Source organism: Punica granatum, chromosome 2 (genome assembly GCF_007655135.1).
Source record: "Punica granatum isolate Tunisia-2019 chromosome 2, ASM765513v2, whole genome shotgun sequence".
Taxonomy (NCBI): domain Eukaryota; kingdom Viridiplantae; phylum Streptophyta; class Magnoliopsida; order Myrtales; family Lythraceae; genus Punica; species Punica granatum.
In genome coordinates, this window is record NC_045128.1 from 6,177,744 (window position 1) to 6,204,145 (window position 26,402).

Below are 26,402 nucleotides of genomic sequence, written 5' to 3' on the forward strand. Positions count from 1 at the left end.
GAGAGATAGTGGTGAGAGTGCGAAGAGAAAACGAGAAATATGATAGTAAAAAATGAGTAGCGTCTAATGATCATAATATAAATTCAAACATATCTAGTAAGAATAAGACTAGGAATGGGAAGTCAGATACAGATGAATGAGAGAAAATTTGTTCAATAAGTTCTGTTTGTACCACGGATCATCGTCTGGTAGAAAATAAATTAAAACAATAGAGGACAAATCTTCATCATTATCATCATCGCATGTACATGATGGATATTGCAACCAGCCGTTGATTTGATTGCACTGTTCACTTCACTCGCTCCTACTCCGAGGGGTGGAGCCATACTAGATGAACATGTCTGTCATTACTTACCATTTATTCAAAAAATTTAAAATAAATTTTTCATTCACCAAACTCTTTTTATGTCAATGTTTTCGAAACTTCCACTAAATCATAATAATAATACTGGATGAACTTGTCTGTCATTACATACCATTTATTCAAAAAATTTAAAATAAATTTTTCATTCACCAAACTCTTTGTATGTCAATGTTTTCGAAACTTTCACCAAATCATAACAATAATAACAATAATAATAATAATAATAATAGTTGTTGTTGTTATTTTATTATTATTCTTTTTCTTTTTGTAGACATTACGAAAACACTGATATAGGAAGAGTTGCTGAATGAAAAACACCCATTTCAAATATTTGAACAAATGACATGCAATGACAATATCCTAAGCAATTATATGTTATATACGAATTCTACTGTGCATTTAGATGTTGAGATGGAATGATGATTAAGATAGTACGATTGTCTCCAGTTTAGGATTAATAATTTTTCTTGATGTCTGCTATTTATGTTGTTGATGTTGCTCATGTTGATTCATTCCTGTTCCATACCTCTGCCTCTCTTCCAATAGGCCACTGAATGACCATTGGTTAGTAAATTAGTTCTTGTCCTCAGGCCTCTGTAGGTCTTTTTTGTAGTGATATCTGTATGAATCGTTATTGATGTGATAAATTAATGTTGTATAAACAGAGAGAATAATATTGCGGCAATGAAAAGCTACTTGATTGATAAAGTACATGGACATGGCATCGCGAAAGTTTAGAGTTCTAACGTCGTTCACAGAGAAGAGATATGGTAGTGCAACTGTATTTTTTCCACATGGATGAGCTTCATGCTTGTTGATTATGATTCGACTGCCTTTCTCCTCTGTTGGTGCAGAGTTGTTACTTCATGAAATCTGAGGTTCATGTAATGATCAATGGACTTGTCGGATGCAGTTATATTCGATTCCAGCAGATTGAAGTCTGTTGTACTTGGAAGAGCCTCTCTTCCCTTGAACTGTGGACTTCTGCGTACTGAACTGTCGGTAAGTCCACACTACCCGGTATATCCTATACTGTCTACATATGATGGCTCAAAATGTACATGCTGCTGGGGATCCAAATGCGTAAGGTTTCATCTGAGACTGCATTTGATGAGATGGGCAAAAGCTTGGATCATGATCATAGTTTTGTCGACACCGCGACATTACAAGCTCTGATGTGCTCGCAAATCTGGATTAGGAGCGAGCGAACTGGAAGGTTGATACAGTTGCAGTCTAATTAGATGTCTTCCTAAATTCTTACAAATATCGTAAGTCAGTTTATAAGCAAATCTTCCTCATGATCAGGTTTTCGCTGGTTCAGTGAATTCCACTCTTAAGGACTTACTGTACTAGTGTAATTTCGTCGGTAATCTTTATAACGTAAAATGTCTTGCTTGTGCCAGCGTTTCAATTGCTTTTTCGACAGCAACAATGCGTTCGAGTTAGACTGTTAGTGTGAGCTCTACTTGACTCGAACAAATGTTATTCACATCGCTGGATAAAATGTCCTGTTGAACTATACAAAGCAACGGGATAGATCATTGAACTTATTTGTACAAAATAATTGGCCTCTCCCCATGTGATGATGTGTCATCTTCAATATGATGATGTCCTTTTCAATTTTTATTACAAGCACAATGTGATGACGTCCTCTTCAATATGATGATGTCATTTTCAATCTTTATTACAAGCACCATGTGATGATAATATACTTTTCAATCTTTATTACAAGCACCATGTGATGATATCCTCTTCAATATGATGATGTCATTTTCAATCTTTATTACAAGCAAAATGTGATGACGTCATTTTCAATATGATGATGTCATTTTCAATCTTTATTACAAGTACCATGTGATGGTGTCCTCTTCAATATGATGATGTCCTTTTCAATCTTAATTACAAGCACTATGTGATGATGTCCTCTTCAATATTCCCACATTGCTTCTCTGAGGTTAGCTTTGCTGAGCAGAAGAGCTCTTTGCTTTTCACATTCTCTGTACAAAATGGGCAATTTGATGAGTGACAAGAGAGTTTGGCTATTCAATTGAGAGGGAGACCAGGTCAGACCACCGTTCCTGTGTACAAACTTTAACATATTCTCACAGCTACTGGTGGAAGAGAATATTTAATTAGCTTCCCCTTAAATATGTATTAATTTACCCTTGATTTGCCAAGTTTGGTTTCTCTCCTTAATTTGTGTGTTTTATCCTCCAAAAAAAGCTAAATTTGCCCTCCTCATTTGGCCGTGCTGATTGAAACCTTTGGGTTCTATCTGCAATTTGACACTGAAAACAGTAATTAGGACTAGGAGAGCGTGCTTCTTTAACTTTAAGCGCAGAGTCATGCCATTCTCGTAGGATCTTAATGAGCTTGTGGCATTTTTTTTTTTAATGGACGTGTTAGATTGAAGGAAATCAGTCTGAGTTTTGAAAAGTGACAAGTCATATAAGATTAATTTAATTCACGTGATACGTACAATGGTCATTGTGTGAGGGCCATAATGAAATTTCTACACATAGTAATATAGTACGTAGCTGCCTTTATTCCATATATTCTGCAGAAAAATTTGTCTGAAGTAATTACAAGCAGCAAACAAATATATCCTCAACCCCCTCATGTAGCCAATGCCCCATGCCTTCACTGATGAAAGCAACTAGTCTGGGCTTTAACGAGTAATGTATGGGGCCCTTCCTTGTAATTCCATCAACCGAACCCCAATAATACATATGATCATCTGAGAAAAAGACAAATCAAGATATTTTTCACGAGTACTCGTCCACAGTTGATTTATAAAATTATAATAAGCAGCTTCTAATCCTTGCGGACGATGCGGGTAAGGTGCTTCTTGGGCAAATCCTTCTCATAGCAAGTCTTGTCCTCAGGGGGCCTAGGCTCATGCCCGCCTTTCATCGTGCGGTTCCCTGAGATGCTCAAGCACCGGATTGAGTCCCTGCAATTGGCTTTCAACTTAGCTGTTGCATCTCAGGGCTTCGGGCCGCACTACCATGGGAGTATAAGATGCAACCAGGACGGGTTCATTTTGAAGTTTGGCTCGCCGCTTGGGTTTGGGCTCAAAGCTGGTTCAAAAGCGGAGCTACCCTCACAATGCGCTGCCTCTGCAAAGGATCTCACGAGGCGTTTGCTGGTATGCAGTGGGTTCAAAGACGCATGATACATTTCCCTTGCACTTATTGCAAGGAAGACAGTGGTTGTGTTCGAGCAAGAGGAAGAGTTGGACCTAGTGATCGAACTGAGAAACTCAATATCAGGCGGGCCAAGCTGAGGACCAGGCATGCGGGCCATTGCCTCTACGTGAAATAATTAACCCGAAATAATTAACCGAGATAAAATTGGAGTTGCCTCTACGTGTTTCTTTCGGGTTCCCAGGAATTCATCTCGTGAAGTTGATCACGTACAGATCCAGCTGCCGGATCGAAAAAAGAAAGCTCGGCGATGGATCCCACTTTGTAATTGAGCAGGAACCAAGCACGATTCACGGCGCAAGAACAGACTCACGATCTCTAATGGGAGCACGACCACACACTAAAAATTCTCTCTCGGTAGCTCTGCCCGTCTGCACGCCATGTTCATGCAAACGGGCATATTTTTAATGCCAAAGAAGAACTCAAAATGGTTAACCCAAAAACTTTATAATTAACGAACCCCCCTCCTAACAAAAAAAAATAAATAAAAAAATAAAGAAATATTCAAAATGATAAGGAAAGATTTATAGTTTTCTTTTTTGGGAAGAGAGTCTAATACAAAGGCACTTCCATTTGGGGAGGGAGTCAGAAATTTCATTCAAGAAGGCAATTTATAAAACCATGTTAATATGTAGTGAACTATATTTAGCCCACTGAAAGTGAAAAATTAATTTGATATATTCAATATCACGTAAATTTGATTTTCAAATTTTTACAAATAACAAGAAAGATACATTCAAATTACTGAAATTTTCCCATTTCTGTTAAATTTAAGTTTATATTGTTTATAAATATTTAGAGGAGAGATTCTACTATACATAAAAAAAAAGAAGATAATTTCTTCTATTTCCCAAAATTGAAACATAAAATTTTCTCAGTAGACTTTTACAAGGACTTATAAGAAATATAGAGGCAAAATATGAAAATAAGGTATTTGAGGGGGCATTCTTAGTTTTCATGGGGTAAAATTTTCAGATGTCATATAAATTTCTATATGCATTCGTCAAAGATTGGAAATGTTAGAGGGGATGATTCCCCCTGCCCCTCACCCCCCCACGATAAGGCAGATCACGGTTTAGTTCGGGGCGGTTTCGGGGTAAAATTACAGTTCATCGCTTTCGTCGGTTCAAGAATTTCATAACCGTCCCCGAGAATCGTAACCGGAATAAGTAAAGAAAATCGACCCTTACGATTATGGGTTGTTACAGTTCGGTTCTCGGGTTACCCAAGAAAATCGTCCAAAGACATCTGCATTATTGAAAAAATCGAAAAACATCAACAAAAACTTAAAGTAAGAACAAGTAACCTTTGTTGATTAGCTAAAGCGAAAGGGAATTTAAAAGAAGAAAGGAAACGAACCATCATGAGCCTGAGGAGTGAGGGTTGAAGCGTGAGTACAGAGTAGAGGCGACACTCATTGGAAGGGAAGGGAGATGAGGGTTTGGAATTGCAATAGAGAAGTGGAGGAGTGAGGACAGTCTAGGTTTTGAAGGGTTTTGATGAGGGCTCACTAAGCAGTGGGTTGTAGGCAAACTTAGTGGGCTCACTGGGCTAGGCTGAGAAATTTAATTATAATGTAAACTCGAGGTGAATCGTGGTATTCGGGGTTGTGATTTCGAAACCCATCCCATCCCCATCCCCATAACTGAAAAAGATAGAGAAAATCGAACTGTGATCTAACCGAACCGAAAATTTACAACGGGTAAAGGCGGTTCAAATCGAGTTTTCAGGGCAGTCGAGTTATTTTATCAGCCCTACCCCTCGGCCCTTACTGCTTCCATCACTACTTGCATTCATCAATTTGATTTTCATTTGTGACATTCCAAGTGTTCATTTATATTTATTTCTCTTTTCTCTATATTTAGGGGTGATAATCGTCGGGAAAAAAAAATTGAAGTGCACCAACCCACCTTGCGCAAATCCATATTATCATGCTATTTTAATTTTCTTTTTTTAAAAAAAAGTGGAATCTATGGGGCGCACTACCAAGGAGTACTCCCCGAGAAATGCAACCAAGACAGGTTCATTATTGAGGATATTGTGAAGTTCGGGTCGCCATTCAGGTTCGGACTGGAAGCCGGTTCAAAACCGGAGCTACTCCTTGCAATGCATTGCCTATGCAAAGGTTCCCCCGAGGCATTGCTGGTTTGCAATGGGTTCAAGGACGCGGAGTACATTTCTCTTGCACTTGTCGCAAGGAAGCTTGCTTTCAACGCGGTGGTCGTGTTCGAGCAAGAGGAAGAACTTGACCTAGTGATTGAACTGAGCAAGAAGCTCGACATTAGGCCCGTTGTTGGCGTGTGGGCCAAGCTGAGGACCAGGTACTCAGGCCATTACGGGTCAACCTCAGGTGAGAAGGGCAAGTTTGGGCTTACCTCGACGCAGATACTACGCATCGTGAAAAAACTCGAGCAAGAAGGGATGCTAGACTGCCTGCAAATGCTGCATTTCCACATTGGTTCCCAGATCCCTACGACTGCAGTTGTTGCTGATGGGGTCTCCGAGGTAGCTCAAATTTATTGCGAACTTGTTAGGCTCGGGGCAAACATGCGAGTTGTCGACATCAGGGAAGGACTCGGCATTGACTATGATGGAAGCAAAGCTTCTGACTCTGATGTTTCCGTTAGCTACACCCTAGAAGAATACACTGAAACCGTTGTCAAAACCCTCCGCTCCATCTGCGACAAAAGATCCGTTACGCATCCGGTGATTTCCAGCGAGAGCGGCCGAGCCACCTTGTCTCATCACACAGTTCTGATCTTTGAGGTGTTCAATTCAAGCTCACGCGATTCAAACGCAGCTGAGTCGTCTCTTCTTGAGCAGCAGCGTTTCCTTGATGGCTTCAGGCCGACGCACGCGCCGAGTACATGAACCTGTTCTTCGCAGCCATGAGGAGTGATAACAACACCTGCCTGCTCCACGCCAACCAGTTGAAGCAGCACTGCATTCGCCAGTTCAAGCAGGGGGCCTTGTCTATCGAGCAGCTGGCAGCAGTCGACGGGTTGCACCTCATGATCTCTAAGGCCGTCAGTGAACCCTCGAGCCTTCCTGTGCATACGTACCGCATGAACCTTTCCATATTCACCTCGATTCCCAACTACTGGGGCACAGCGCACCTGTTCCCCATAATGCCCAATCACCAGCTCGACCAGAGGCCGACCATGAGAGGGATGCTGTCGGATTTAACCTGCGACAGTGATGGGAAGCTCGCCACCTACATAGGAGGAGAATCTATCTTGCCTTTGCATGAACTGGATGGGAAGAAGAATGGACATTACTACTTGGGTCTTTTCCTATGCGGGGCCTACGAGGAGGCCGAGGACCAGATCCACAACTTGTTCGGAGCACGCAATGTGGTTCGAGTTGAGTCCGAAGCTCACAACCCTGGCGGTTTCATAATGACTCGTGCACTACTTGGCCCGAACAGCGGGGACCTCCTTCGGGCCATGCGTCATGAGCCCAAAGCCATGGTGGAAGCATTCAAGCGCCGAGCGGAGTAGCTGGGTGCAGTCGGAGGCGACCAAGATGGGCTGGCAACTGAGGCTTTGGCGGGCGGGGTTGCACGCTTTTTCAGCAGCTGGCCCTATCTCGTGGCGACTTCGACCTAGGCATGCTTGCTGTCACCGGCAATGGCTTTTTCAGATAACACGAGATTTCCAATATACCATTATAATTGGTAAAAGTCTTATTTAGACTTATATGTATCTGCAGACAATAATTAGCAATTTCCATTAGGAAAATGCTATGTGGAACCATCACTATTGTTATCGTCTTATAGTGGTCTCCTAAGTATGTATTACATTACTGTGCATCAAGTGAGAGCGATGTGGCAGAAGAAGTGGCAAATCGGTATCTCGAGAAAAATAGGTTCTAATGGGTCTGTCTCAAGGGAAATGGCCTCCGGAGCACAACTCACAGTCTTCAACAGTGAAAAGATGAGATTTATGTCGAATTCCATCATTTAGGGCCTTAAACGGGCAATTTTATGTTATTTGGGCGTTTCTGTAATTTTTAAGAATAGTTTATTTTAGAGAATATTTTTTATTTCATTCGTTATAATTTCGTTTTTTTTATTTAAGTGATGTAAGCCCTAGAGCTACATACAGTTTTTTTAGATTATCTGTCACGACCCGAAATTTCAGCAGAGTTTCTCCTATGTTTTCTCGATATCCATTATCACATAAACAATTTATTCATAACATGTTTTCCACCTCCCAAACAGTTAACCAATTTAGCAAGCTATACCAAAAGTATATAACCAATTCAGCGGGTTCTGATATATATATATATATATATATATATATATATATATAACTCTCAAGAGAGTACTTTCCACAACCATATCACTAACCCAACTAAACAAAAGTTTCAGGTCGTAACTTAATCATAACATTCTACAAGAACTTACTACTTATACTAGGAGTGGGCCCTACTGTAAAAAGATCCTCCGCACTGATCCCCGTTGTCCAAAAAGATATCCTGCGCTGTTAGTCTAGCTCCTAGCTCATCTGGAAAAATATATGCAGGGAGTGAGCTGCATCTCAGTGAGTATTAAATTCCACCATAAAATGAAGTATCAAACATGTTTAAGCATTCACAACCTCAATTACAGTCATACCATTTACTTCAAACTTTCTAATGATATATACATATATATATATATATCTCCTTTCCAATCTTGACCCTTCCTTTTATCAGCCAATTCAATATCACATAATTCAAACAATCATTCAAAAGCAACAAATAATAGTAGCCATAGGGTCGCAATCCTCGCGACAGAGTTACACGGTACCGTGACCCCGCACTCATATCCACAAACTTCTCATTTGATTTCTCATAAGCGGGGGCTGCCTATTATCCTCCGACAGTAGGAGTCTAGGCATCCATTTTATATCCCGTCGGACCAACGGTCTAGACGTCCCTTTTTGTATCCCGCCGGATCAGCAGTCTAGGCGTCCCTTTTTGTATCCCGCCGGATCAGCGGTCTAGACGTCCATTTTATATCCCGTCGGATCAACGGTCTAGGCGTCCCTTTCTGTATCCCGCCGGATCAGCGGTCTAGACGCCCCTTTTTATATCCCGCCGGATCAGCGGTCTCGGCGTCCATTTTTATATCCCGTCGGATCAGCGGTCCCATGGCTATAAACAATAATTTCACCGCATCGCAATCAACCGAATTCATTTATAATAACTCCTTGAAATCCTGATACTATCCTCATTCAACTTATTTCAATCAAGCAAACATTTATATAATTAATTTAAGATTTAATTTCATTCTATAGTGGAATAAAAATACTCACAAAGAACCCCAAAATGATAACTCAATGAGTCGAGTCTTCCGAGTGTATAGTCTCGGTCTCCTCCGCCCCTATAAATTGTAAACATGGTTAGAATATCGAGTATATATATATATATATATATATATATATATATGCATATATATTTCCAACTTAATCTATCCATGAAATTTTCATGATGAACTTCAACTCAGTGAAGATCATCCACATCAACTTCATAACATCAGTTATGAAGTAACCCCACTCATTATAACTGAAATTTCAAATCAGTTATCTTACACGATGTAATAGGAAATAAAACCAACATCGATAACTCTAAGTGTCCGTCAATTTCGCCTAATGAATTTACAAACCCATCTCATCCTTTAAGCAAGTTTATATCTTACCATTTATCTCGAAAATAATTGAAGTGATTCCATGAAAAATAAATCGAATATAGGTCACTCAAACAGTGAGAATAAATCTAGAACTTAAAGACTAGAAAAATAGTTTTCATGCTTGGGTAATAATCAACCAACAACCCCATAATTTCAACCAATTGAGAGAAAAATGCTAAGAACTCTAAACCATTATGTAAACCATTATATACAAGGGCCAACATTACCGCCAAAATTTGAAAGAAAAATGTTAATCTCAGCCATGTCATTAACCCCACATTACCATCTTGCATATCAGTTATTTAAAATCACCAGAAACATGGCACATTCAACTCATCGCCATGGAATTCACAACAAAACTCATTTCATCTCACTTGTCACCAATATTACTCTCCATTTCTTCATGAATAAATTCTATACTCAAACTACCTTAAAAACATTTCTTTGTATAATTCTTCATTTTAACTAATTAATTTCAGCTAGTGACAGGGTAATTAAGTGAATCTAATTGGAAATAAAACTAATACCAACACTCTAAGTAATTGATAAGTGCTCTTAATTACTTCATGAATACAAATTCCATATTTCAACTTACCGAAATAATTATAAAACACTCAAGCAAAACAGCAACAGCAAGCTAAATGCCTCGACAGAATTCAACTCCCAAAATGCCAAATCGAACTATCAATCCAATTTATTCAACTTACCACTCAAAACAGATTTCTACTTGCTAATTCTAAAGAAATAGTTAACGCTAAACGAATTGAAGACATAACCAAACTGGAGAGATAAATTTCAGCTATACATACCCAAACTTTGTCAATATCCAACCAAAAATGCAAGATTAGACCCTTCCTTATGAGATGACTTCCTATCTCGATAGTTCTCCCTCTCTCTGTCGTTGTTCTTCCTTTGTTCTCCCTTTCTCTCGCTCTCTCTCTCTCTCTCTCTCTATGTTTTCTTCTTCGACCATACCAACAGGAAACAGAGCAGCAGAAAACAGAGCAACAAAAGAAACAAAAAGAAAAGAAAAAGAAGAAGTCAATGGCGGTGGGAAAAAGGGGTTGCTGTGGGGGAAGAAGGTTGGACCACGTGGGGTCCATGCCAATTCCTTCCTTTTTTTTCTTTTTTTTTATTTAAAAAATTCTCCAGCCACAAAATTTAGTATGTAATATGCATATGTATATATAGATATATGTATATATATGCATGTCTTAGAAAATAACCCGCGTCTCACATTATCAATAAAGTTTTGGAGCTATCGTGCTCATTCGCCTATTCTCAGATTCGATTCGAGTTTGATGCCGGTTTCCTAGGAATTCGAAAAATCAATAGGAGATTGAAGGTCGTAGTTCCGGTATTTTGCGGAATCAACGAATCTGTGACAGTTGCTCGTGTGTACGCTGCGTCAGAGAGGATGCGCAGGAGACCATGTTAGTGCTTGAGATTTCATTATTTGTATTGTGTTTGATCTCATTATATATGTTGTGTTTGAATTGTGTGTGTGTGTTTTTTTTTTTTAGTAAAATCCTCTCTTTTTTTCTTTTTCTCGGAAAGCATAGGAGATGGAATCCATGGTTAAAGCACCAAATATGAACATTCATAATCCTTCCTGATGAACATTCATAATCCTTCCTCATGATGCATGTTAAACATCCACTTCTCAATAAAATTAAATAAGGTCTCCTTTAATATATCTTAAGATAAAGTTTACGTACATTTGATCAGAAAAATTTTAATTAAAATTAAAATTTCTAGGTTTCTGGAAAATTAATAGTCTATTTTAGAAATTAATTTCCAAGTAATTGTAAAAGGGAAAAAAATTAGGGGAGTATATCATTTGTCATAACTTATATTGAGAATCGAAGTCCTGTCTCACATTAAAAAAGTAATAGGAAAATCTGGTAATATAATTGAATTGCGCATCCTAACCTAAATAAGCATTTGTTCAAGATGAGATAACCGTACCTGATAAAATAAAGGGATTCTATAAATGGCCCCAATTTATTATGATAAGGCCTAATTTTTCGGTTTAAATTATGTGTATTTAAAAGTCTAGGTACACTAATAATACAAACTCAAAAATCATGATATAGCATGAGTTGTCATCCCATCCAAAGAAACAAGGAAACTCATATCTCCCTTGAGTATTTGGACTCTTAAGCTTAGAAGAAAATTAGATTAATACGAGATGCATCTCAAACTTTACAGCTAAGTTGTCGTCCGACTCAAACGATATGTTGATATACTCATAAGCTTGGACTACAAAGGAAGCCTGTGTTCTCTTGTTGATATACTGATAACCTTGGAATAATAGAGGAGGCGTACAGGAATCTCCAAGAGAGTTATAAAGGTCGGGATTTGAGGCAATTTCATGCGAAAAAATCCAATAAGAAAATATTAGCAAATTTAGAACACGCGATATTCTACATTATTGTGTACATTTAGCTGTAACAAGACGTGCAACAATGCTAACTTTTCGTAAGGAAGATGATCATGCCGGAACAGACTAGAACATTTCCTCAGTGAGGAGGAAACCACTGAAATCAGGAATACACTCGGTCTCGACCACCTCCCAATTTGAAGCATGCGGAGAGATCTACCTGAGTACGCTCATCAACATGACGAAGCTCTACATATAATCAAATACCGTGATCACATACGCACATCTAGCTAGACCGACTAGATTACTTGGTTGCCAGCAATGAATCGATAAAAACTGTCAAAAGATGTGTCAAATTGGTGTCTGCAGGCTTACAACAATAATGTCCTTGCTCTTCATGTCTCTTAAATTAGTTCCGCAGTCTATGGCTAGCCATTTCAATACTTTGGTCCAGTTAGTTGAGAGTGGACCATTTTTCTCATGTTTCCAATTAGTCGGCAGGCTCTCGTCGATTCAAATTCATAAAGCCCAACTAATCCATAGGCAGTGCAAACTGAGAACTTCATGAAGCCCAATAACAGAAAACATTCATGTGGCAAGGAAGTTCGGTCATCTCCTCGCGAGATCGCCATCAAAACTCTTATCAGGAGGCCGTGAGAAGTAGTTCCAGTTAATGCGCTGGATACAGCGTATAGGACCTGCTTGGAGCGGCCCTCAAGAGCGTACGCCTTAGTCGATAAAAATTTCCTTGCATAAAAAGAAAATACTCTAATATAGGCTTCGTACGTCTAACTCTCCTAATGATTTAGCTCTCAATCTAATCAACCGAAAAGCAAATACTCTGGCTATAAAGTTTGTGATAGGATTATTAAAAAACAAAAAGCAATTCAATGAGAAGAAAAACAAATTATGGGGAAAATCAATCTTTTTTGTTTTTCCATCCTTATGAAAAAATAATACGGATCACGTTGCATCGATTGAAGCAGTCTAACTGATATTACTATGCAAAGTACAGTACACGATTAATAATGTTCTTATATCTTTTTCGGACAATTTCTGTTAATAATGTTTAAATCCCCATTAGCAGGCCTAATCTATTCTCTGTCAGCATTTGGCGGCAAAAGGATGACATGTCACTGTCGTCTCCTTTTATTTTCACCAAAAACGGTATATTTAATTGGGGAGGCTTTACAGACCGCCCCGCTTGCATGCCTTAGCCGTTAGATCTGACCTTTAAATCCAGCCATTGATGCTTTCTACCAGTTCAATGGGTTGTAGGTAATTAATATTTGTTATTTTAAATTTAATTAACCCGTGAAGCTTCTTGAAGAACCCTCCCTTAATTAACCCATAAGGCTTCTTGAAGAGTCTCCTTCAAAACTAGCTTTACTTGCAATTCCTCACAGCGGCAATGGCGGAAACCACCAAATCAGATGCTCATGTCGACATCAATCTAGCCCATGAGCCTAGAGTCTCCTTCAACTTCACCCACTGCCCCATCAACGAACACAGGGTCCCCTTCTTAAGATAGGAATCATGCCAACGTCGTATCGCTTGGGGAAAAAATGGAAAGAAAAAGCATGTCCTGCTTCTTTTTATGTCGACCTCATCTCTCTATATCATTGCCCGACTGAAGTGAAAGAGTTAAGGGATTCCATTTGAGGGTTTTTCTGAATTGGTGGTTTCCTGGCCCGGCTAATAAGGGAAGTACCAATCAAAACTATAGACATCTGTACAGTCATCTATATATTGAAATCTAGTATGACATTGTAATCTAAGATGCTAGACAGTAAGTCTATAACATGAGTTGGGTTGTCGATGTATTGAAATTTTTAGTTGATTTATATTGAAATCTACAAGTGACCGGCACATTATCACTTATTTTTCTTGTACAATGTGTGCATCCTTTGTCCCTTATTCATGTCCCCATCTCTTTCTCCTACTGAACTAAATTAAGAGTGCTCATATTTTGTGATAACACTAATTCAACGATTGATAAATAGGCCAATTTGAACTAAGTCATCACATCTTGCACTACAGTCGTCCCAAAAAGTGAATTTTGAGATAATATTAGTTCAACATGTGATAAATAGGCAATTTTAAACTAAGTTATCACATCTTCAACTTGTGTTATCGTGAAACATGTAATTTTGTAATAACAATAGTTCAACAAGTGATAAATCGGTCAATTTGAGCTAAGTTATCGCATTTTGAGCTAGCGTTATCGCCGAAGATGTGATTTTGTTATAATACTAGTTTAACAAGTGCTAAATAGGCCAATTTGAATTAAGTTATCACATCTTTAACTTTCGTTATCACATAATATGCAGTCTGTAATAACAATTGTTCAACAAGTGGTAAATAAGCCCCATTTGAACTAAATTATCACATTTTGAACTAGTGTTATTGCAAAAGATGCAGTTTTGTAATAACACTAGTTTAACAAGTGATAAATAGGCCAAATTATCAATCTGGAACAGATGTTATTGCAGAAGATATAGTTTTGTGATAACACTAATTCAATAATTGATAAATAGGCCAATTTGAACTAGGTTATCACATTTTACACAGCAGTTATCCCAAAAAGCGAAATTTGTGATAGTATTAGTTCAACAAGTGATAAATAGGCAATTTTGAGCTAAGTTATCACATCTTCAACTTGCGTTATCACGAAAATATGTAATTTTATAATAATACCATTTCAACAAGTGATAAATAGGTCAATTTGAGCTAAGTTATCGCATCTTGAACTAGCGTTATCGCGAAATATGTGGTTTTGTAACAACAATAGTTCAACAAATGATAAATATGCCAATTTATACTAAGTTATCACATCTTCAGCTTTCGTTATTCAAGAACTAGTTCTGTAATAGCACTTGCTCAACAAGTGATAAGTAGGCCAATTTGAATTAATTTATCACATCTATAACTTTCGATATCGTAGAACATGTAGTTCTGTAATAACACTTATTCAACAAGTGGTAAATAGCCCTATTTGAACTAAGTTATTACATCTTGAACTAGCGTTGTTGTCGAAGATGTACTTATGTAATAACATTAGTTCAACAAATAATAAACAAGCCACCCTGGTGATATGAATAAATCTACAATTATGACATGTTGATAAATATGCTAAATTGAACTTACTTATCACTTCTTGCACATTGGTTATCTCGAAATATTTATTATGTGATAAGCTCTTCTTTTGCATTAATGTCTCTACTCTCAAATTAATTTTCCAATATTAAAAATTAAAAATTAATATTTTTTATTAGTCATATCAATTTTTAATTTTTTTAAAAAAATTTGAAATTAAATATCCTATTTTTCGTTATTATTTACCCTAAAACCACAAATAATAGAATATTTTTTTAAAAAAAAAGAAATTAATTTTCCGGTTGACCGGTCAACCGATTACTCCCCCGCTACCGCCGGCGGTTTGCTAAAGGTTCCCAATTTAATTGTAACAATAAAAAACAGTATATTAGATTATTTTCTGTTCATAAAATTGTAAAGTGCATGTATGTATTAATATATGCACTCAATACGGACAAATAACTAATTTTTAATTAATAAATAAGTACACAAATAAATAAATAAATACAGCTTGACTAAACTTGGAGGTATCCATAATAGTGTTTGAGTTCGACTTAAATTCCAACCTTCATATAAATGAAAAATAAAAAGTAATTCCAACCTTCATGAACAATCTTTTTCTTTGACTGATTCATCACTTAGAATATTCCTATGGATATTTTTTCCAAAATTTAAAATAATATGGTTTGGGAAAAAAATCATGCCGTTTGGTAGTAGTCACCTCTTAGAATAGGCTATAACTTGGAATTATTAAAAGTAGTTACAATATCTTCGTATCTTCATTGGCTATCTAGGCTGGGTGCTTTGAATCGGTTTCGACTCAGGATTCGGAACAACGGGGTATTTTGAGGGAAAAAAGAGAGTTGAATTCATGAAGTTAACTAATGGAGGAATACAGAAAATTTCATTAAACACTGAGAAATTAAATTTAGATTTCCTTTTGAGACTTCAAGTTTAGGTTGACGTACGTGGCCGCCCCCTGTCCCTTTCTTGATAGTCAAACAAAAGAAAATTGCAGAACTAAATTTATTATAATTTTTGAAAACTTAAATTAAAGCCGTAGACGTATTTTTTTGTTGTTGACTTGGACTAAATCTATATACCAAATTGTCGTTAGCTACTAAAAAGAGTTTATACTTAATATTCTTCATTAATAGGCAATGACTCACGTTATTGTCTTAAATTAAAAAGCCCCAAACTCGGTATTTATCTTAATGACTTTTCGTGTCCCTTTGTTTCCCTCTTTTACCAAATCTGTGAACATTTCCTATTGCGAAAAATTAAACGGTAAAAATTTGTTAATTGAATTTGTTGTTTGGCTAAATTAAGAATTTTGCACATGCCAGCTGCAGGTACAATATGAAAATTTCATCAAAAAATGTCTATTTGAACATATTTGTCAACTTTATTGTCTAATCCTACTTAGAATGAGATTGTCTTCGAGCAAAAAGGGGGAATCGGTCCAAACGCATCGGATAGTTAGATTAGTCGTTTTCTCTGACTTTTATATATATATATATCAATGTATTTTTTTTCCGGTAAGAATCTTTTTAATTTATAAGAAATAATTAACTTATCTTCTCAGCTTATATATATACACATCAATCAATTGATGAGCAATGCCCAATTTGACTTTTGAATATTTTTACTTTAACATTCAATTTAATTCACCACTTTGGGGGGATTAAGCAACTGTTTAACGAAAATGTGTTTTGGTAATGATTGGAGTTCTCATTTTGCAGCGCAGAAAGACAGATATATATATATATATATATACACTTATATTATATATAAAAGTATGAAGTGTGTTTTCAATTTTCATTCTTTCAAAAATACCCATGTATCATGATAACTTTTCGTTGCATCATTTTAAATTCGTTACTTTTGATCGCATGTTTTCATAATGCTTATATATATTCAGGTTCAATATCTTTATGACTGATTTTTGATTTTTTTTTTCCTCATATCCATTTCAACCGAGTTAGTCCTTATTGTACGTATGTTTCTCTTATTTTTTTCATATCGATTTATAATTTCAAAAATTTATTATATCATATGTTCGTTGCCTAGGGATTTCACATAGTCTTTGTCCCATGGACCCTTTCACACTTTCAATGTCAAAAATAAAATTATGAGGTGTTTCTCCAACTATTCTTCCCATTTTTTCCTTAAATAATATTAGTACAAATTTACTAATTTACATAACTAACAAAACTAGATTAATTCTTGGAACTATTGTATCTTTTTATAAATGTCCCTACATTCAAACAGTACAGGGGAAACGACTTTTCAGACAATATTTCAAGAGACACCTGCATCTCTAGGGCTAAATGAAATTCATACATCACTTAATTTTTTATTTTTATTAGAAACTTATATCTTCTTTAGTATAATAAAAAAACTCTAAAGATCTGATCAGAAAAGTAAAAAGAAAACTGTAATTTAAGAAGAAGATAAATTTAATAGTTAAATTAGTATAGATAAATTTAATCAATAAATACTATTTCACATTTGGTGAAATGATATAATTGCTAAAGGGATATAACTATTCAAAGAGTTGTATTTGTTTCTATACATACCTTCCAATTTTTAGATAGACATATGAAAAATCATTTCAACTCCATTCCCCCTCTAAAACTTTTCTCCTTGACAGTTTCATTCTGAAGTTTCAAAAGATTCTCGATGTTATTACCCGAAAATCTCAATTGTCTTATTCTTATATTTCAAAAGGTATGTCATCTCTTATAAAATATCTATTCGCTTACGATTTATAGATTCTTTATGGGTCTTTAATAGAGAATATTTACGTATGATTTCCGAATAATTCTTTATCTGTTGTTCTTCATAAATTTTACTATTTTTGTTAGGAAAAATTCACAGGCCTACTTCGGACTTGGGCCCATCCGCAACTCAAAAGCTTAAGCCAATGGATTTTTAGATCATTGTCTCTTATAAACCTATAGATTTCCTTTCAACTTTTCCATGCGGGACTATCTCCAACATCTACACTCACCATTCTCCATATAGGAGAGAAATCATCCCAACACTTTTTTAGGTTATCATATGTTTCCCTTTATACTTGGAGATATGATTTGATTGTCTTTTATTGTTTTCTTTCTAATTTTTTCTCTGTACTCTTGGTCATATTTTCATAGGAAGTAGGAAATTGAGCATTACTGACCTTTGATCGACAACCACCACCCACCGATGATCTTGTCGGGGGTAGTGGTGCCTTTCGATGAGCCACCGCTGGCCCGGCTTGCTTTTCTGTTTCCTTTTGCAATCCCATAAATCTGCTCTTTATGTGTGTGTATATATTTGTCCAAATTTTTTAGAATTTACAGATTTTAGGTTTAGCTTTTGAAACATAAAAAATTCAAAATAATGGAAAGGTCTTATTAAAAAATGGGAAATTACGCCATATATCCTATGGTTTCACTGTTTTTTTCAAATTTATCTCATGCTTTTAAAATTATCAAAAATATTACATGGTTAACATTTTTTTCCAAATTTATCTCGCTATTATCTTCCATCAATATTTAACGATATTGCCGTTGTGGTCCATTACCTGTGATAAATTTGAGAAATAAATTAAAATCATGAGATAGATTTGAAAAAAAAAATTAAAATCATGGGATAGATTTGAGAAAAAATTAAAACCATAGAATAGATTTTAGAAAAAAATTAAAACCATGTGATAGATTTGGAACCTACTTATATTTCATTAACGGAAAATATAACGCCGGGATAGATTTGAAAAAAAAATGTAAACCATGGAATATTTTTGATAATTTTAAAAGCATATGATATATTTGAAAAAACGGTGAAACCATGAGATATATTGAGTAAAAATCCCTTAAAATATTAACAAATGTTACGTCACATTTATGCAAAAATAAACGTTTTGGTCTGAAAGAAAAAAAAAGTTTCAAATATTTTTGTGTACTCATTCCAAATGAAAATTGAGAAGAAATTAAAAGTATATGTGATTTACAGATAAAAGAAGATTATGAATAATTATTTCATTACTTTCAAGGTAAATTTTTACAAAGAATTAGAATTATAAACAATTAGACAATCTTTTTTTTGTTATTTTGTTTTTCTCTCATTTTTCTTTAACAGTGTTCCCTTTTTGCTCTTGATTATCATGACTTTAATCATTCATTCGACTAAGGCTTTGTATATTAATTAATTCTTGCTGATGTTTTATATTTACGTATTTTAAAATTTATTATATGTGTAATACAACAAGAATAATAAATTACTAATGTACTTAAAATGAATATTCATTGCAATTTCTTTTCGATTAAGTATTAGAATTGAAAATATTTTTCTTCTTTTGTTTCAATTAACTACTTCAAAAATTCCAACAAATATATAATAGTTTAGAATTGCAATATTAAAATGTTATACCTTCACTTCTTATATTAACCTTAATTTTTTAAAGGAAAAACGACTTAATTTTGGCAAAAAAAATTGAATTAATTATTTATAATTTCTGATATTATCAATTATGTTATACTTAGATAAAAAATTATCAATATACATTAATGATATTATGTAGTTCGTATTTATTGATTTGATATCTTTAAACCAAACCAATAAAATTATTAATGATGTTATATTTTTTGGATGAAATTTAATTTTTATATAGTTTCTACCATTTTAATTATTACGTCTTACCACTTAATCAATAAACATTTCACGTACAGCGCTCGTGTAGGTTCACTATATATATATGGGGCAACGCATATTTGGATGGGCTAACTTAATTTCTCTAGCTAGGGCGACGATTAATTTGTCCATTCGGAAACTAAGGACTCGGGATCAACATAACTACTTTCCACATCAAACAAAGGGTTTCTTTATTACTTAGTAGCCACCAATACCATGAGACGAATAAGACATTCAAGCTAGGAATATTAATCTTTCGGACTTAGAGAGACTAATTGAGGAGACATAATCGAGTATTGTAAAAGACTTGATGTCATTCATTCCAAAAAGTAAAAAAAGAAAAGGACTCGATGTCGACTCCCAATGAAACTTTAATTAGGCGGGCATCTGTACTATAGACTTACAGCTCAAGGATAAAGGTCGTGCATAACGTGAAGGTTTTTTCGACCATCCCTTGTTTTAAAAGTAATTAATATTGAAAGTATAATCATGTACGATCACTACGCGTGAAGTAGATGTGATGGAAGTTACTCCGCTATCTCGAGGTGTAGTCCTTAAGCCTAATATTATAAGGAGAAATTCTCTACCTGTTATGCAAATGATCGGGAATGAATCAAGGAAAAACTGAAAGTGGCAACGTTCCAACTTAGAATTTTCACACTCTAATTAAGATAATTTAATTACATATTTTTTGAATTTTAATAATATTTCTTTTATTCATCCATTAAGAATCTCGCCCCCATAAATCCAAATTCTGGATTCGTCCTTGCCAACGATCAGTCTCATACTATTGTCATGGGATTCCGGTTACTCTTGTGGCCCTAGGGCTAGTCCTAGTTCGTGCAAAGTCCACTTGAATTAGTCGATCGACTACGGTGCCCAGAGCATATGGGGAGGTTAACGATATGCCATTACTTTAGCTAGCAAGTGCTGACAATGGAGTATGCGATGTTTTTTCCTCACTCATTGCTCCTCGGCTGCTTGGTAACATTGTTCTTCTAAGTACATGCAAACTGAGGTCTCATTAATTGATGTGGGGCTTAATCTGTAGAACATTTAATTTGCTGTCTTTTCTTCCGATATGCACCACTTAATATTGGAAATCCAATGAATTCCAATAAATTCAGTATCGAGCTTGGTCAGCCCACTAAGACTTATTAGTGTAAAGCTTTCCCAGCCTATATATTCTTCATTCACGATAACTCAAATTTGATACTTTATAATTCAAGATGAATAAATGTCGAACCACTTGAACCACTTCATGTTAGTGCAACGTGGGAGGCAAGTTTATTAATTAATAAAATTTATTTATGTATATACACCAACTTAATAGAGAAAAGTGAGAACGAGTGAGTGAACCGTAGATTGTCTGTAATGATTTTTCTTTTCTAATACTTCACTATAGCTGTATAATAAGAAAAATAATGGATCCTCCTTTGTCCTTAGATGTGTGGACGAAATTGGATCTTCATCCCAAACCACGTATAACATGTTTTCATGGGCTCCGACAATTATATTTTTAATGAGTGATCACCGTTCGATTAAGCTTGCTTAAAACGGTGCTGATTCGAGATCTTATGCCCGATTGATTGGTTGCTGGTGAGAACCTAGACGTGAACGATAAAGGATTAATTAGCGATCGTCCAAGCGGCCACGACACTTCTTATAACTCAGATGCCATAGACACGCCATTAGTTAATTATTTCCTCACTCCAACACTCGTGTTTTGCAATTGCTTGAATGATTCTCTAATCCCAGACTTCTTAATTTCGCATGAAATTAATCATGCTATTGTTAATTTAATATTATTTTGCAAGTTGAACCCATCATTTAACGTTCCCAAAGGTCTTTGATCAGTTGAGCTCATGTTGCCCAGCACACTTCGCTGAGTAATTAGGAGAAATAGCTCCACTTAGTTGTCAAAAATTATTAAAAAGATTAGGGTTTTCTTTTTCTTTAATAACCGATCCAAGGATATATATATTGAAACAATATGAAACAGTTATATATAGTTGGGATATTGACCTTAATTAGTTGTGGTCTCACACTCACATATCTTTTAACTATCAAATTGTTGTTTATTGATTCCACGAAACTTTAGGGGTGTGCTATGTTTAATCGAAAATTATCGCAAGATTCCTCTTAATAATTGTCCACAAGAAGACAACTATGACTCACTTAATACCCAGCAAGATTCCTCTTAATTATTTTTTTCTTGTTTTACTTATAACATATGAGAGAATGTATAATTTTGAATCAACATAAATCGATCTCAAGAAACAACATAAATATCTATATTTATAGAATTACGTCAGTTAGCAAAATTGCTTTTTAGAACTTCATAGGTAAATTTTGTTTATGATGTTGTCGACCGGATACACAGGCAAACATGACTTTGGATCGAGGATAAGTCTTTTATGTGAGAATTCGAAGGGTTTTGTCCAAGAGGATTGTATGGGTGGAGCGGGCCATTGTCACAAAGTTGTTATCAGTCTAAGAGTGACTTAGTTTACACTTCAAGACACAGTTCATAGATTATTACTTTCTTCTCAAGGGAGAAAAAGGAAACCAAAAACAAATTGAAGAACAAGAAGACTATGAATAAGATGCCAAAAGAAGAAAAGGAAAAGTTAAAATTTTTATTTTTTTTCCTTCTTGAAAAATGATAAAATTGCAATATATATATATATATATATATATATATATACATATGGGTGGGCACGGGGATGGGGTGGTTCAGTTTTAGGTGCTAAATGTACTGGTCCCAGATTTTCAGGAATAAAATTTTCTTAACCGAAATCGATCCCGCAATCATATTACAATCATAAATCCGTCTCGAAAAATAACCATTTTTTCGGTTCAGTTAATCGAACCATCCCGAATAAGAAAATTAATATTAAAATCTAAATTTATAATGTCTAATAAGAGCAATCAACACTAAATAAAGTGTAAAAAATAAAAACAAGCATGTTTATATACTAATTAAATTTTTACGAAGTTCTAATTACACAAAAATATCAAAATTCCCATAATTACTCAACAATTCCCAATGTTCTATATAATGACGAGATGATTTTTGAGAAAAAGAGAAAGTGGAAATATTTAAATTCAAATCTATAAATAAATATAACAAAATATATAATAATATTTTTTATATATATTCGGGACGGGACGGTTAATCACGGTTTTTGAAATTAAAAACTATAATCGTTCTGAAACCGAATGATTTGAGAATTTACGAAATAAATTTTTCCCGAAACCGAATAATTCGTTTGTTTTTCAATTCGGTACAGGACGATTATCGCCACAGTTCAGTTATCGGTTATTTTTGCACAACGCTATATATATATATATATATATATATTCAGTGTAAATCCTGGTAATAGAAAGCTTGATAGACTCCGACTAATCTAATTTAAATTTGGGCACATCACCAAGGAGTAAAGTAATTGTAACCGTGAGTTTTTATAATTCACAATGCTTGGATGTAAGCCCTATTTTAATAAAAAAAAATGATACTTTTTTTTAACAATATGCGCGATTAGTTCCCCTAATTCTATGGGCTCTGCCCTGTGATTGATCCCATACCCACTATGCTATGACAAAATGCAAAATAAGTATCTCGATAGCACCTATAGATCAAAATCTAAACCGTAAACATATAGTATTTTAATGTTCATTTAACGAGGCACACAATCAGTTCCCCTAGTTCCTCAAGGCCTTGCCCTATGATCTAACTCGTCTGTGACAACAAGTAGAATAAACATCTCATAGGACCTATACGAAAATGAAATAATCTCATAATTTAACTCATAAGCATTTAGCATTTTTATATTCATATTATGAAGTGCACGATTAGTTATCCTAATCCTTCAGATATGCTCCGTGATCGTCCATCTCATAACCACTAAGACGTAACAAAATATAGAATAAACAACTCACTAGGAAATATACAAAAATGAAAAAAAATTTATAATATAACCTGTACACATTTAGTATTTGAAAGTTCATATTACGATGTGCACGATCAGTTCCCCTAATTCCTCGGGGTCCTGCCTCTGATCCATCTCATACCCACTAAACTGTAATAAAATATAGAATACATATCTCTTTAGGACCTATACAAAAATGAAAAAAAATCAGAATCTCGTTCTATTTCAATGTACTAAGCCCATTGGCTTATCTTGTAATCAAAAAATCATAATCTCGTTAGTATTTCGAGATTCATATTACGAGGTACACGATCAACTCTCCTAACTGGTCCATCACATACCCACTAAGCGGTGATAAAAAGTAGGATAAATATCTCATTAGGATCTATTAAAATAATGAAAAAAGTCATAATTCAATCAAATTTGACATGAAAAGCACATATTGAAAATGTGAAACTACGCAAATTTGGAGAAGCTTGTAGAAATGGAGGAATGAAGTCGAGAAGGGTCCTAAAACTAAGTATCCTGAGGTCCATATGAAGTTGTCAGAGTTGTGATTCGTCCAATGGTGGTAGCTGCGGGTGCTGCAACTTAATAAAAAATTGTTAAGACTGAGAAAAAAATGTATGTGTAATAAATACTTGAAATCAATCTCTTACCGCATACATATTGCTGCAGAGTTCCTACACCTCAACACATGGTAGGGTACTTGATATATGCCTCACGTCACAAATGCGAAAAGCGTTGATAATTAGTTCACTCGAAGCACCTCTTCCCCTTCCCCCCAGTAAATAGCATGTTGCCCACCAAATCATACCAAAGTCTTTGCAATACAAGAGCGTTATGCTCCAAAGGGTCCTTCATTACAGAATGATAATGTTGCATTTGGTTTGTAAGTAACATTTTAAAATCAGATTTTGATTTTGAAAAAAAGTGGTATAAATAGTTATGTATGGGGCTCACTTTTTGACTTTGTATGAGTTATTTTGTTTTGTTATAGGTAGAATTTTGATTTATTGTGAGTAGAATTAAGTTAAAGTCAAATTTTAAAATCTCACTTTGAATCCAAACGGAGTATGGATTGAGTAGAACTCTACAAATAATGAGGATCTTGAGATGGTGAATGTTTACGGGTTTAGGCCCGATGACATCAATGAAGAAATTCTCACAAGGTTGCTTGCGACGGACCCTAATCAATGATAACGCTGCATAAATTTTTGTCATCGTGCAAGCTTTCAACATTTAGAATATATATCTCGTTATGACTAGTATTTCAAGTTTCATATTATGAGGTGCACGATTAGTTCCCCTAATTATTTGGGGCCCTGCCCTGTGATCCATCCCATATCTACTAAGTTGTAACAAAATGTAGAATAAATATCACTTCAGGACCTATACGAAAATGAATTTTTTTCCATAATTTAATCTAATTTAACATAAAAAAGGACATACTAACTATGCGAAACTCAGCAAATTTGGAGATACTTCTAGAAGTGGAGGAATGAAGTCGAGAAGGGTCCTATAAACGGCATCTTCGGTGTGTACAAGGGTCGTGATGGCTGGAAATTACACAACATGCGGAATTATGGCTGGAAAATAGACAGGATGTGAAAATATTATCACCAGGTCCATAAGATTTGCATCAGCTTCTTAGGCGTTCGTCATTCCAAAGAGCATTTGTGGTGTCTAATGTATCGCTACACTTTGTCATTGTGCCAAGACTTCAACATATATGCCTCCATACTTTAGCATGATAATTACTACTAATAATAATGGTTGGGCATTCTGGTCCATCGGCATTTGGTTTACCTGTGTGCCTAATAGGTCTAGATTTCTTGTGACCTCGGAACCTTATATCTGATTAAGTCAACAATTAATATGGACCGAATTTCTTGACAAATAGCAATATCCATACTAGAAGAATATAATATGATAATAGAGCAAATATTTTGTCAGGGTAATGTTTCATGCCATGGAGAGATATGTATTTAGTATAACGAGTAGATATACAAGTGCATTGCCCGTGAAAATGCATACTATCAAAATGCTAAGAATATATATATATATATAGATATATTTAAATTTTATTGGAAAATTATAAAATATATCTATATTATGAATTATCTTACTGAATAGTACTTATAGTGCATCAAATTATAAATATGAAATTACTTAACCAACTGTTTAAATCAATTGATAAAATTATTGTTTTAATAAAATATAAATACAGTTACTAATTACTAAAAATAAGTCAATGTATTTGAAAAATTACCCTTGTCAAAAAATACAAAAATAGATATTATAATAACAACAACAAAATAATAATAATAATAATAATAATAATAATAATAATAACAACAAAATTTATGATACCATTAAGTAAATATGTTCAATAATAAATACAAAAATAATTGTTAAATCAAAATTTCAAAAGAAGATATGCATGTCATAATTAAATTAGATATTATCAAAAGGTAATATGAATACATACAATTTTCAAAAAGCATATCTTATATTTATAATTCTAAATCCTCCTTGTTATTAAACTAAAAAGTTAACGTAATAGTACAAGTATATATATTTTTTCCACAGATATCTATTTATAAAAAAACCATGAAAATCATTTTATCAATTTTCAAATATTTGTTGGACTTTCTAACACATAGTCAATAAAAAATGGGGAAAAATTATATCTATATCAGTATCTATCTATATCTACTATTATTTATATCCATATTCATTTATACTATTACAAAAATGAGAAGAAAAGATTTGGTATAACTTTCACTTTCCTAAAATGCCTTTATGAAATAATTCTACTTAATAACATCACTTAAATTAAATTAAGGTTAAAATGGTAATTTGAGTTTTATAACCACCCAATTGACCCTACTTTCTCTTTTGCCCATTCATCCACCTCCCACTCATCCTATCTTCAACATTTCACTCATCCTATTTATTTTATTTTTCATTTTTTAAACTATATTAAGATTAAAATTATAGATTCACAAAATTAAGATTAAATTTATAAAAATAACAACTTATCCATTCACCCCATTTTTCCCTATTCCAC

General features: G+C 34.7%; 1 long non-coding RNA gene and 1 pseudogene across 1 annotated transcript; one reads left to right on the plus strand and one right to left on the minus strand.

Annotated features, from left to right (window-relative positions):
• Positions 1–1,258: 1,258 nt before the first annotated feature.
• LOC116193574 lies at positions 1,259–7,727 on the plus strand (annotated as a pseudogene).
• Positions 7,728–7,792: 65 nt separating this feature from the next.
• Positions 7,793–10,248, minus strand: LOC116198044. Its single transcript, XR_004155138.1, has 3 exons — positions 10,054–10,248; positions 8,871–8,938; positions 7,793–8,078 (listed from the first exon to the last, which is right to left on the minus strand). It is a non-coding gene; the product is annotated as an uncharacterized LOC116198044 (long non-coding RNA).
• Between the last annotated feature and the right edge of the window lie 16,154 nt (positions 10,249–26,402).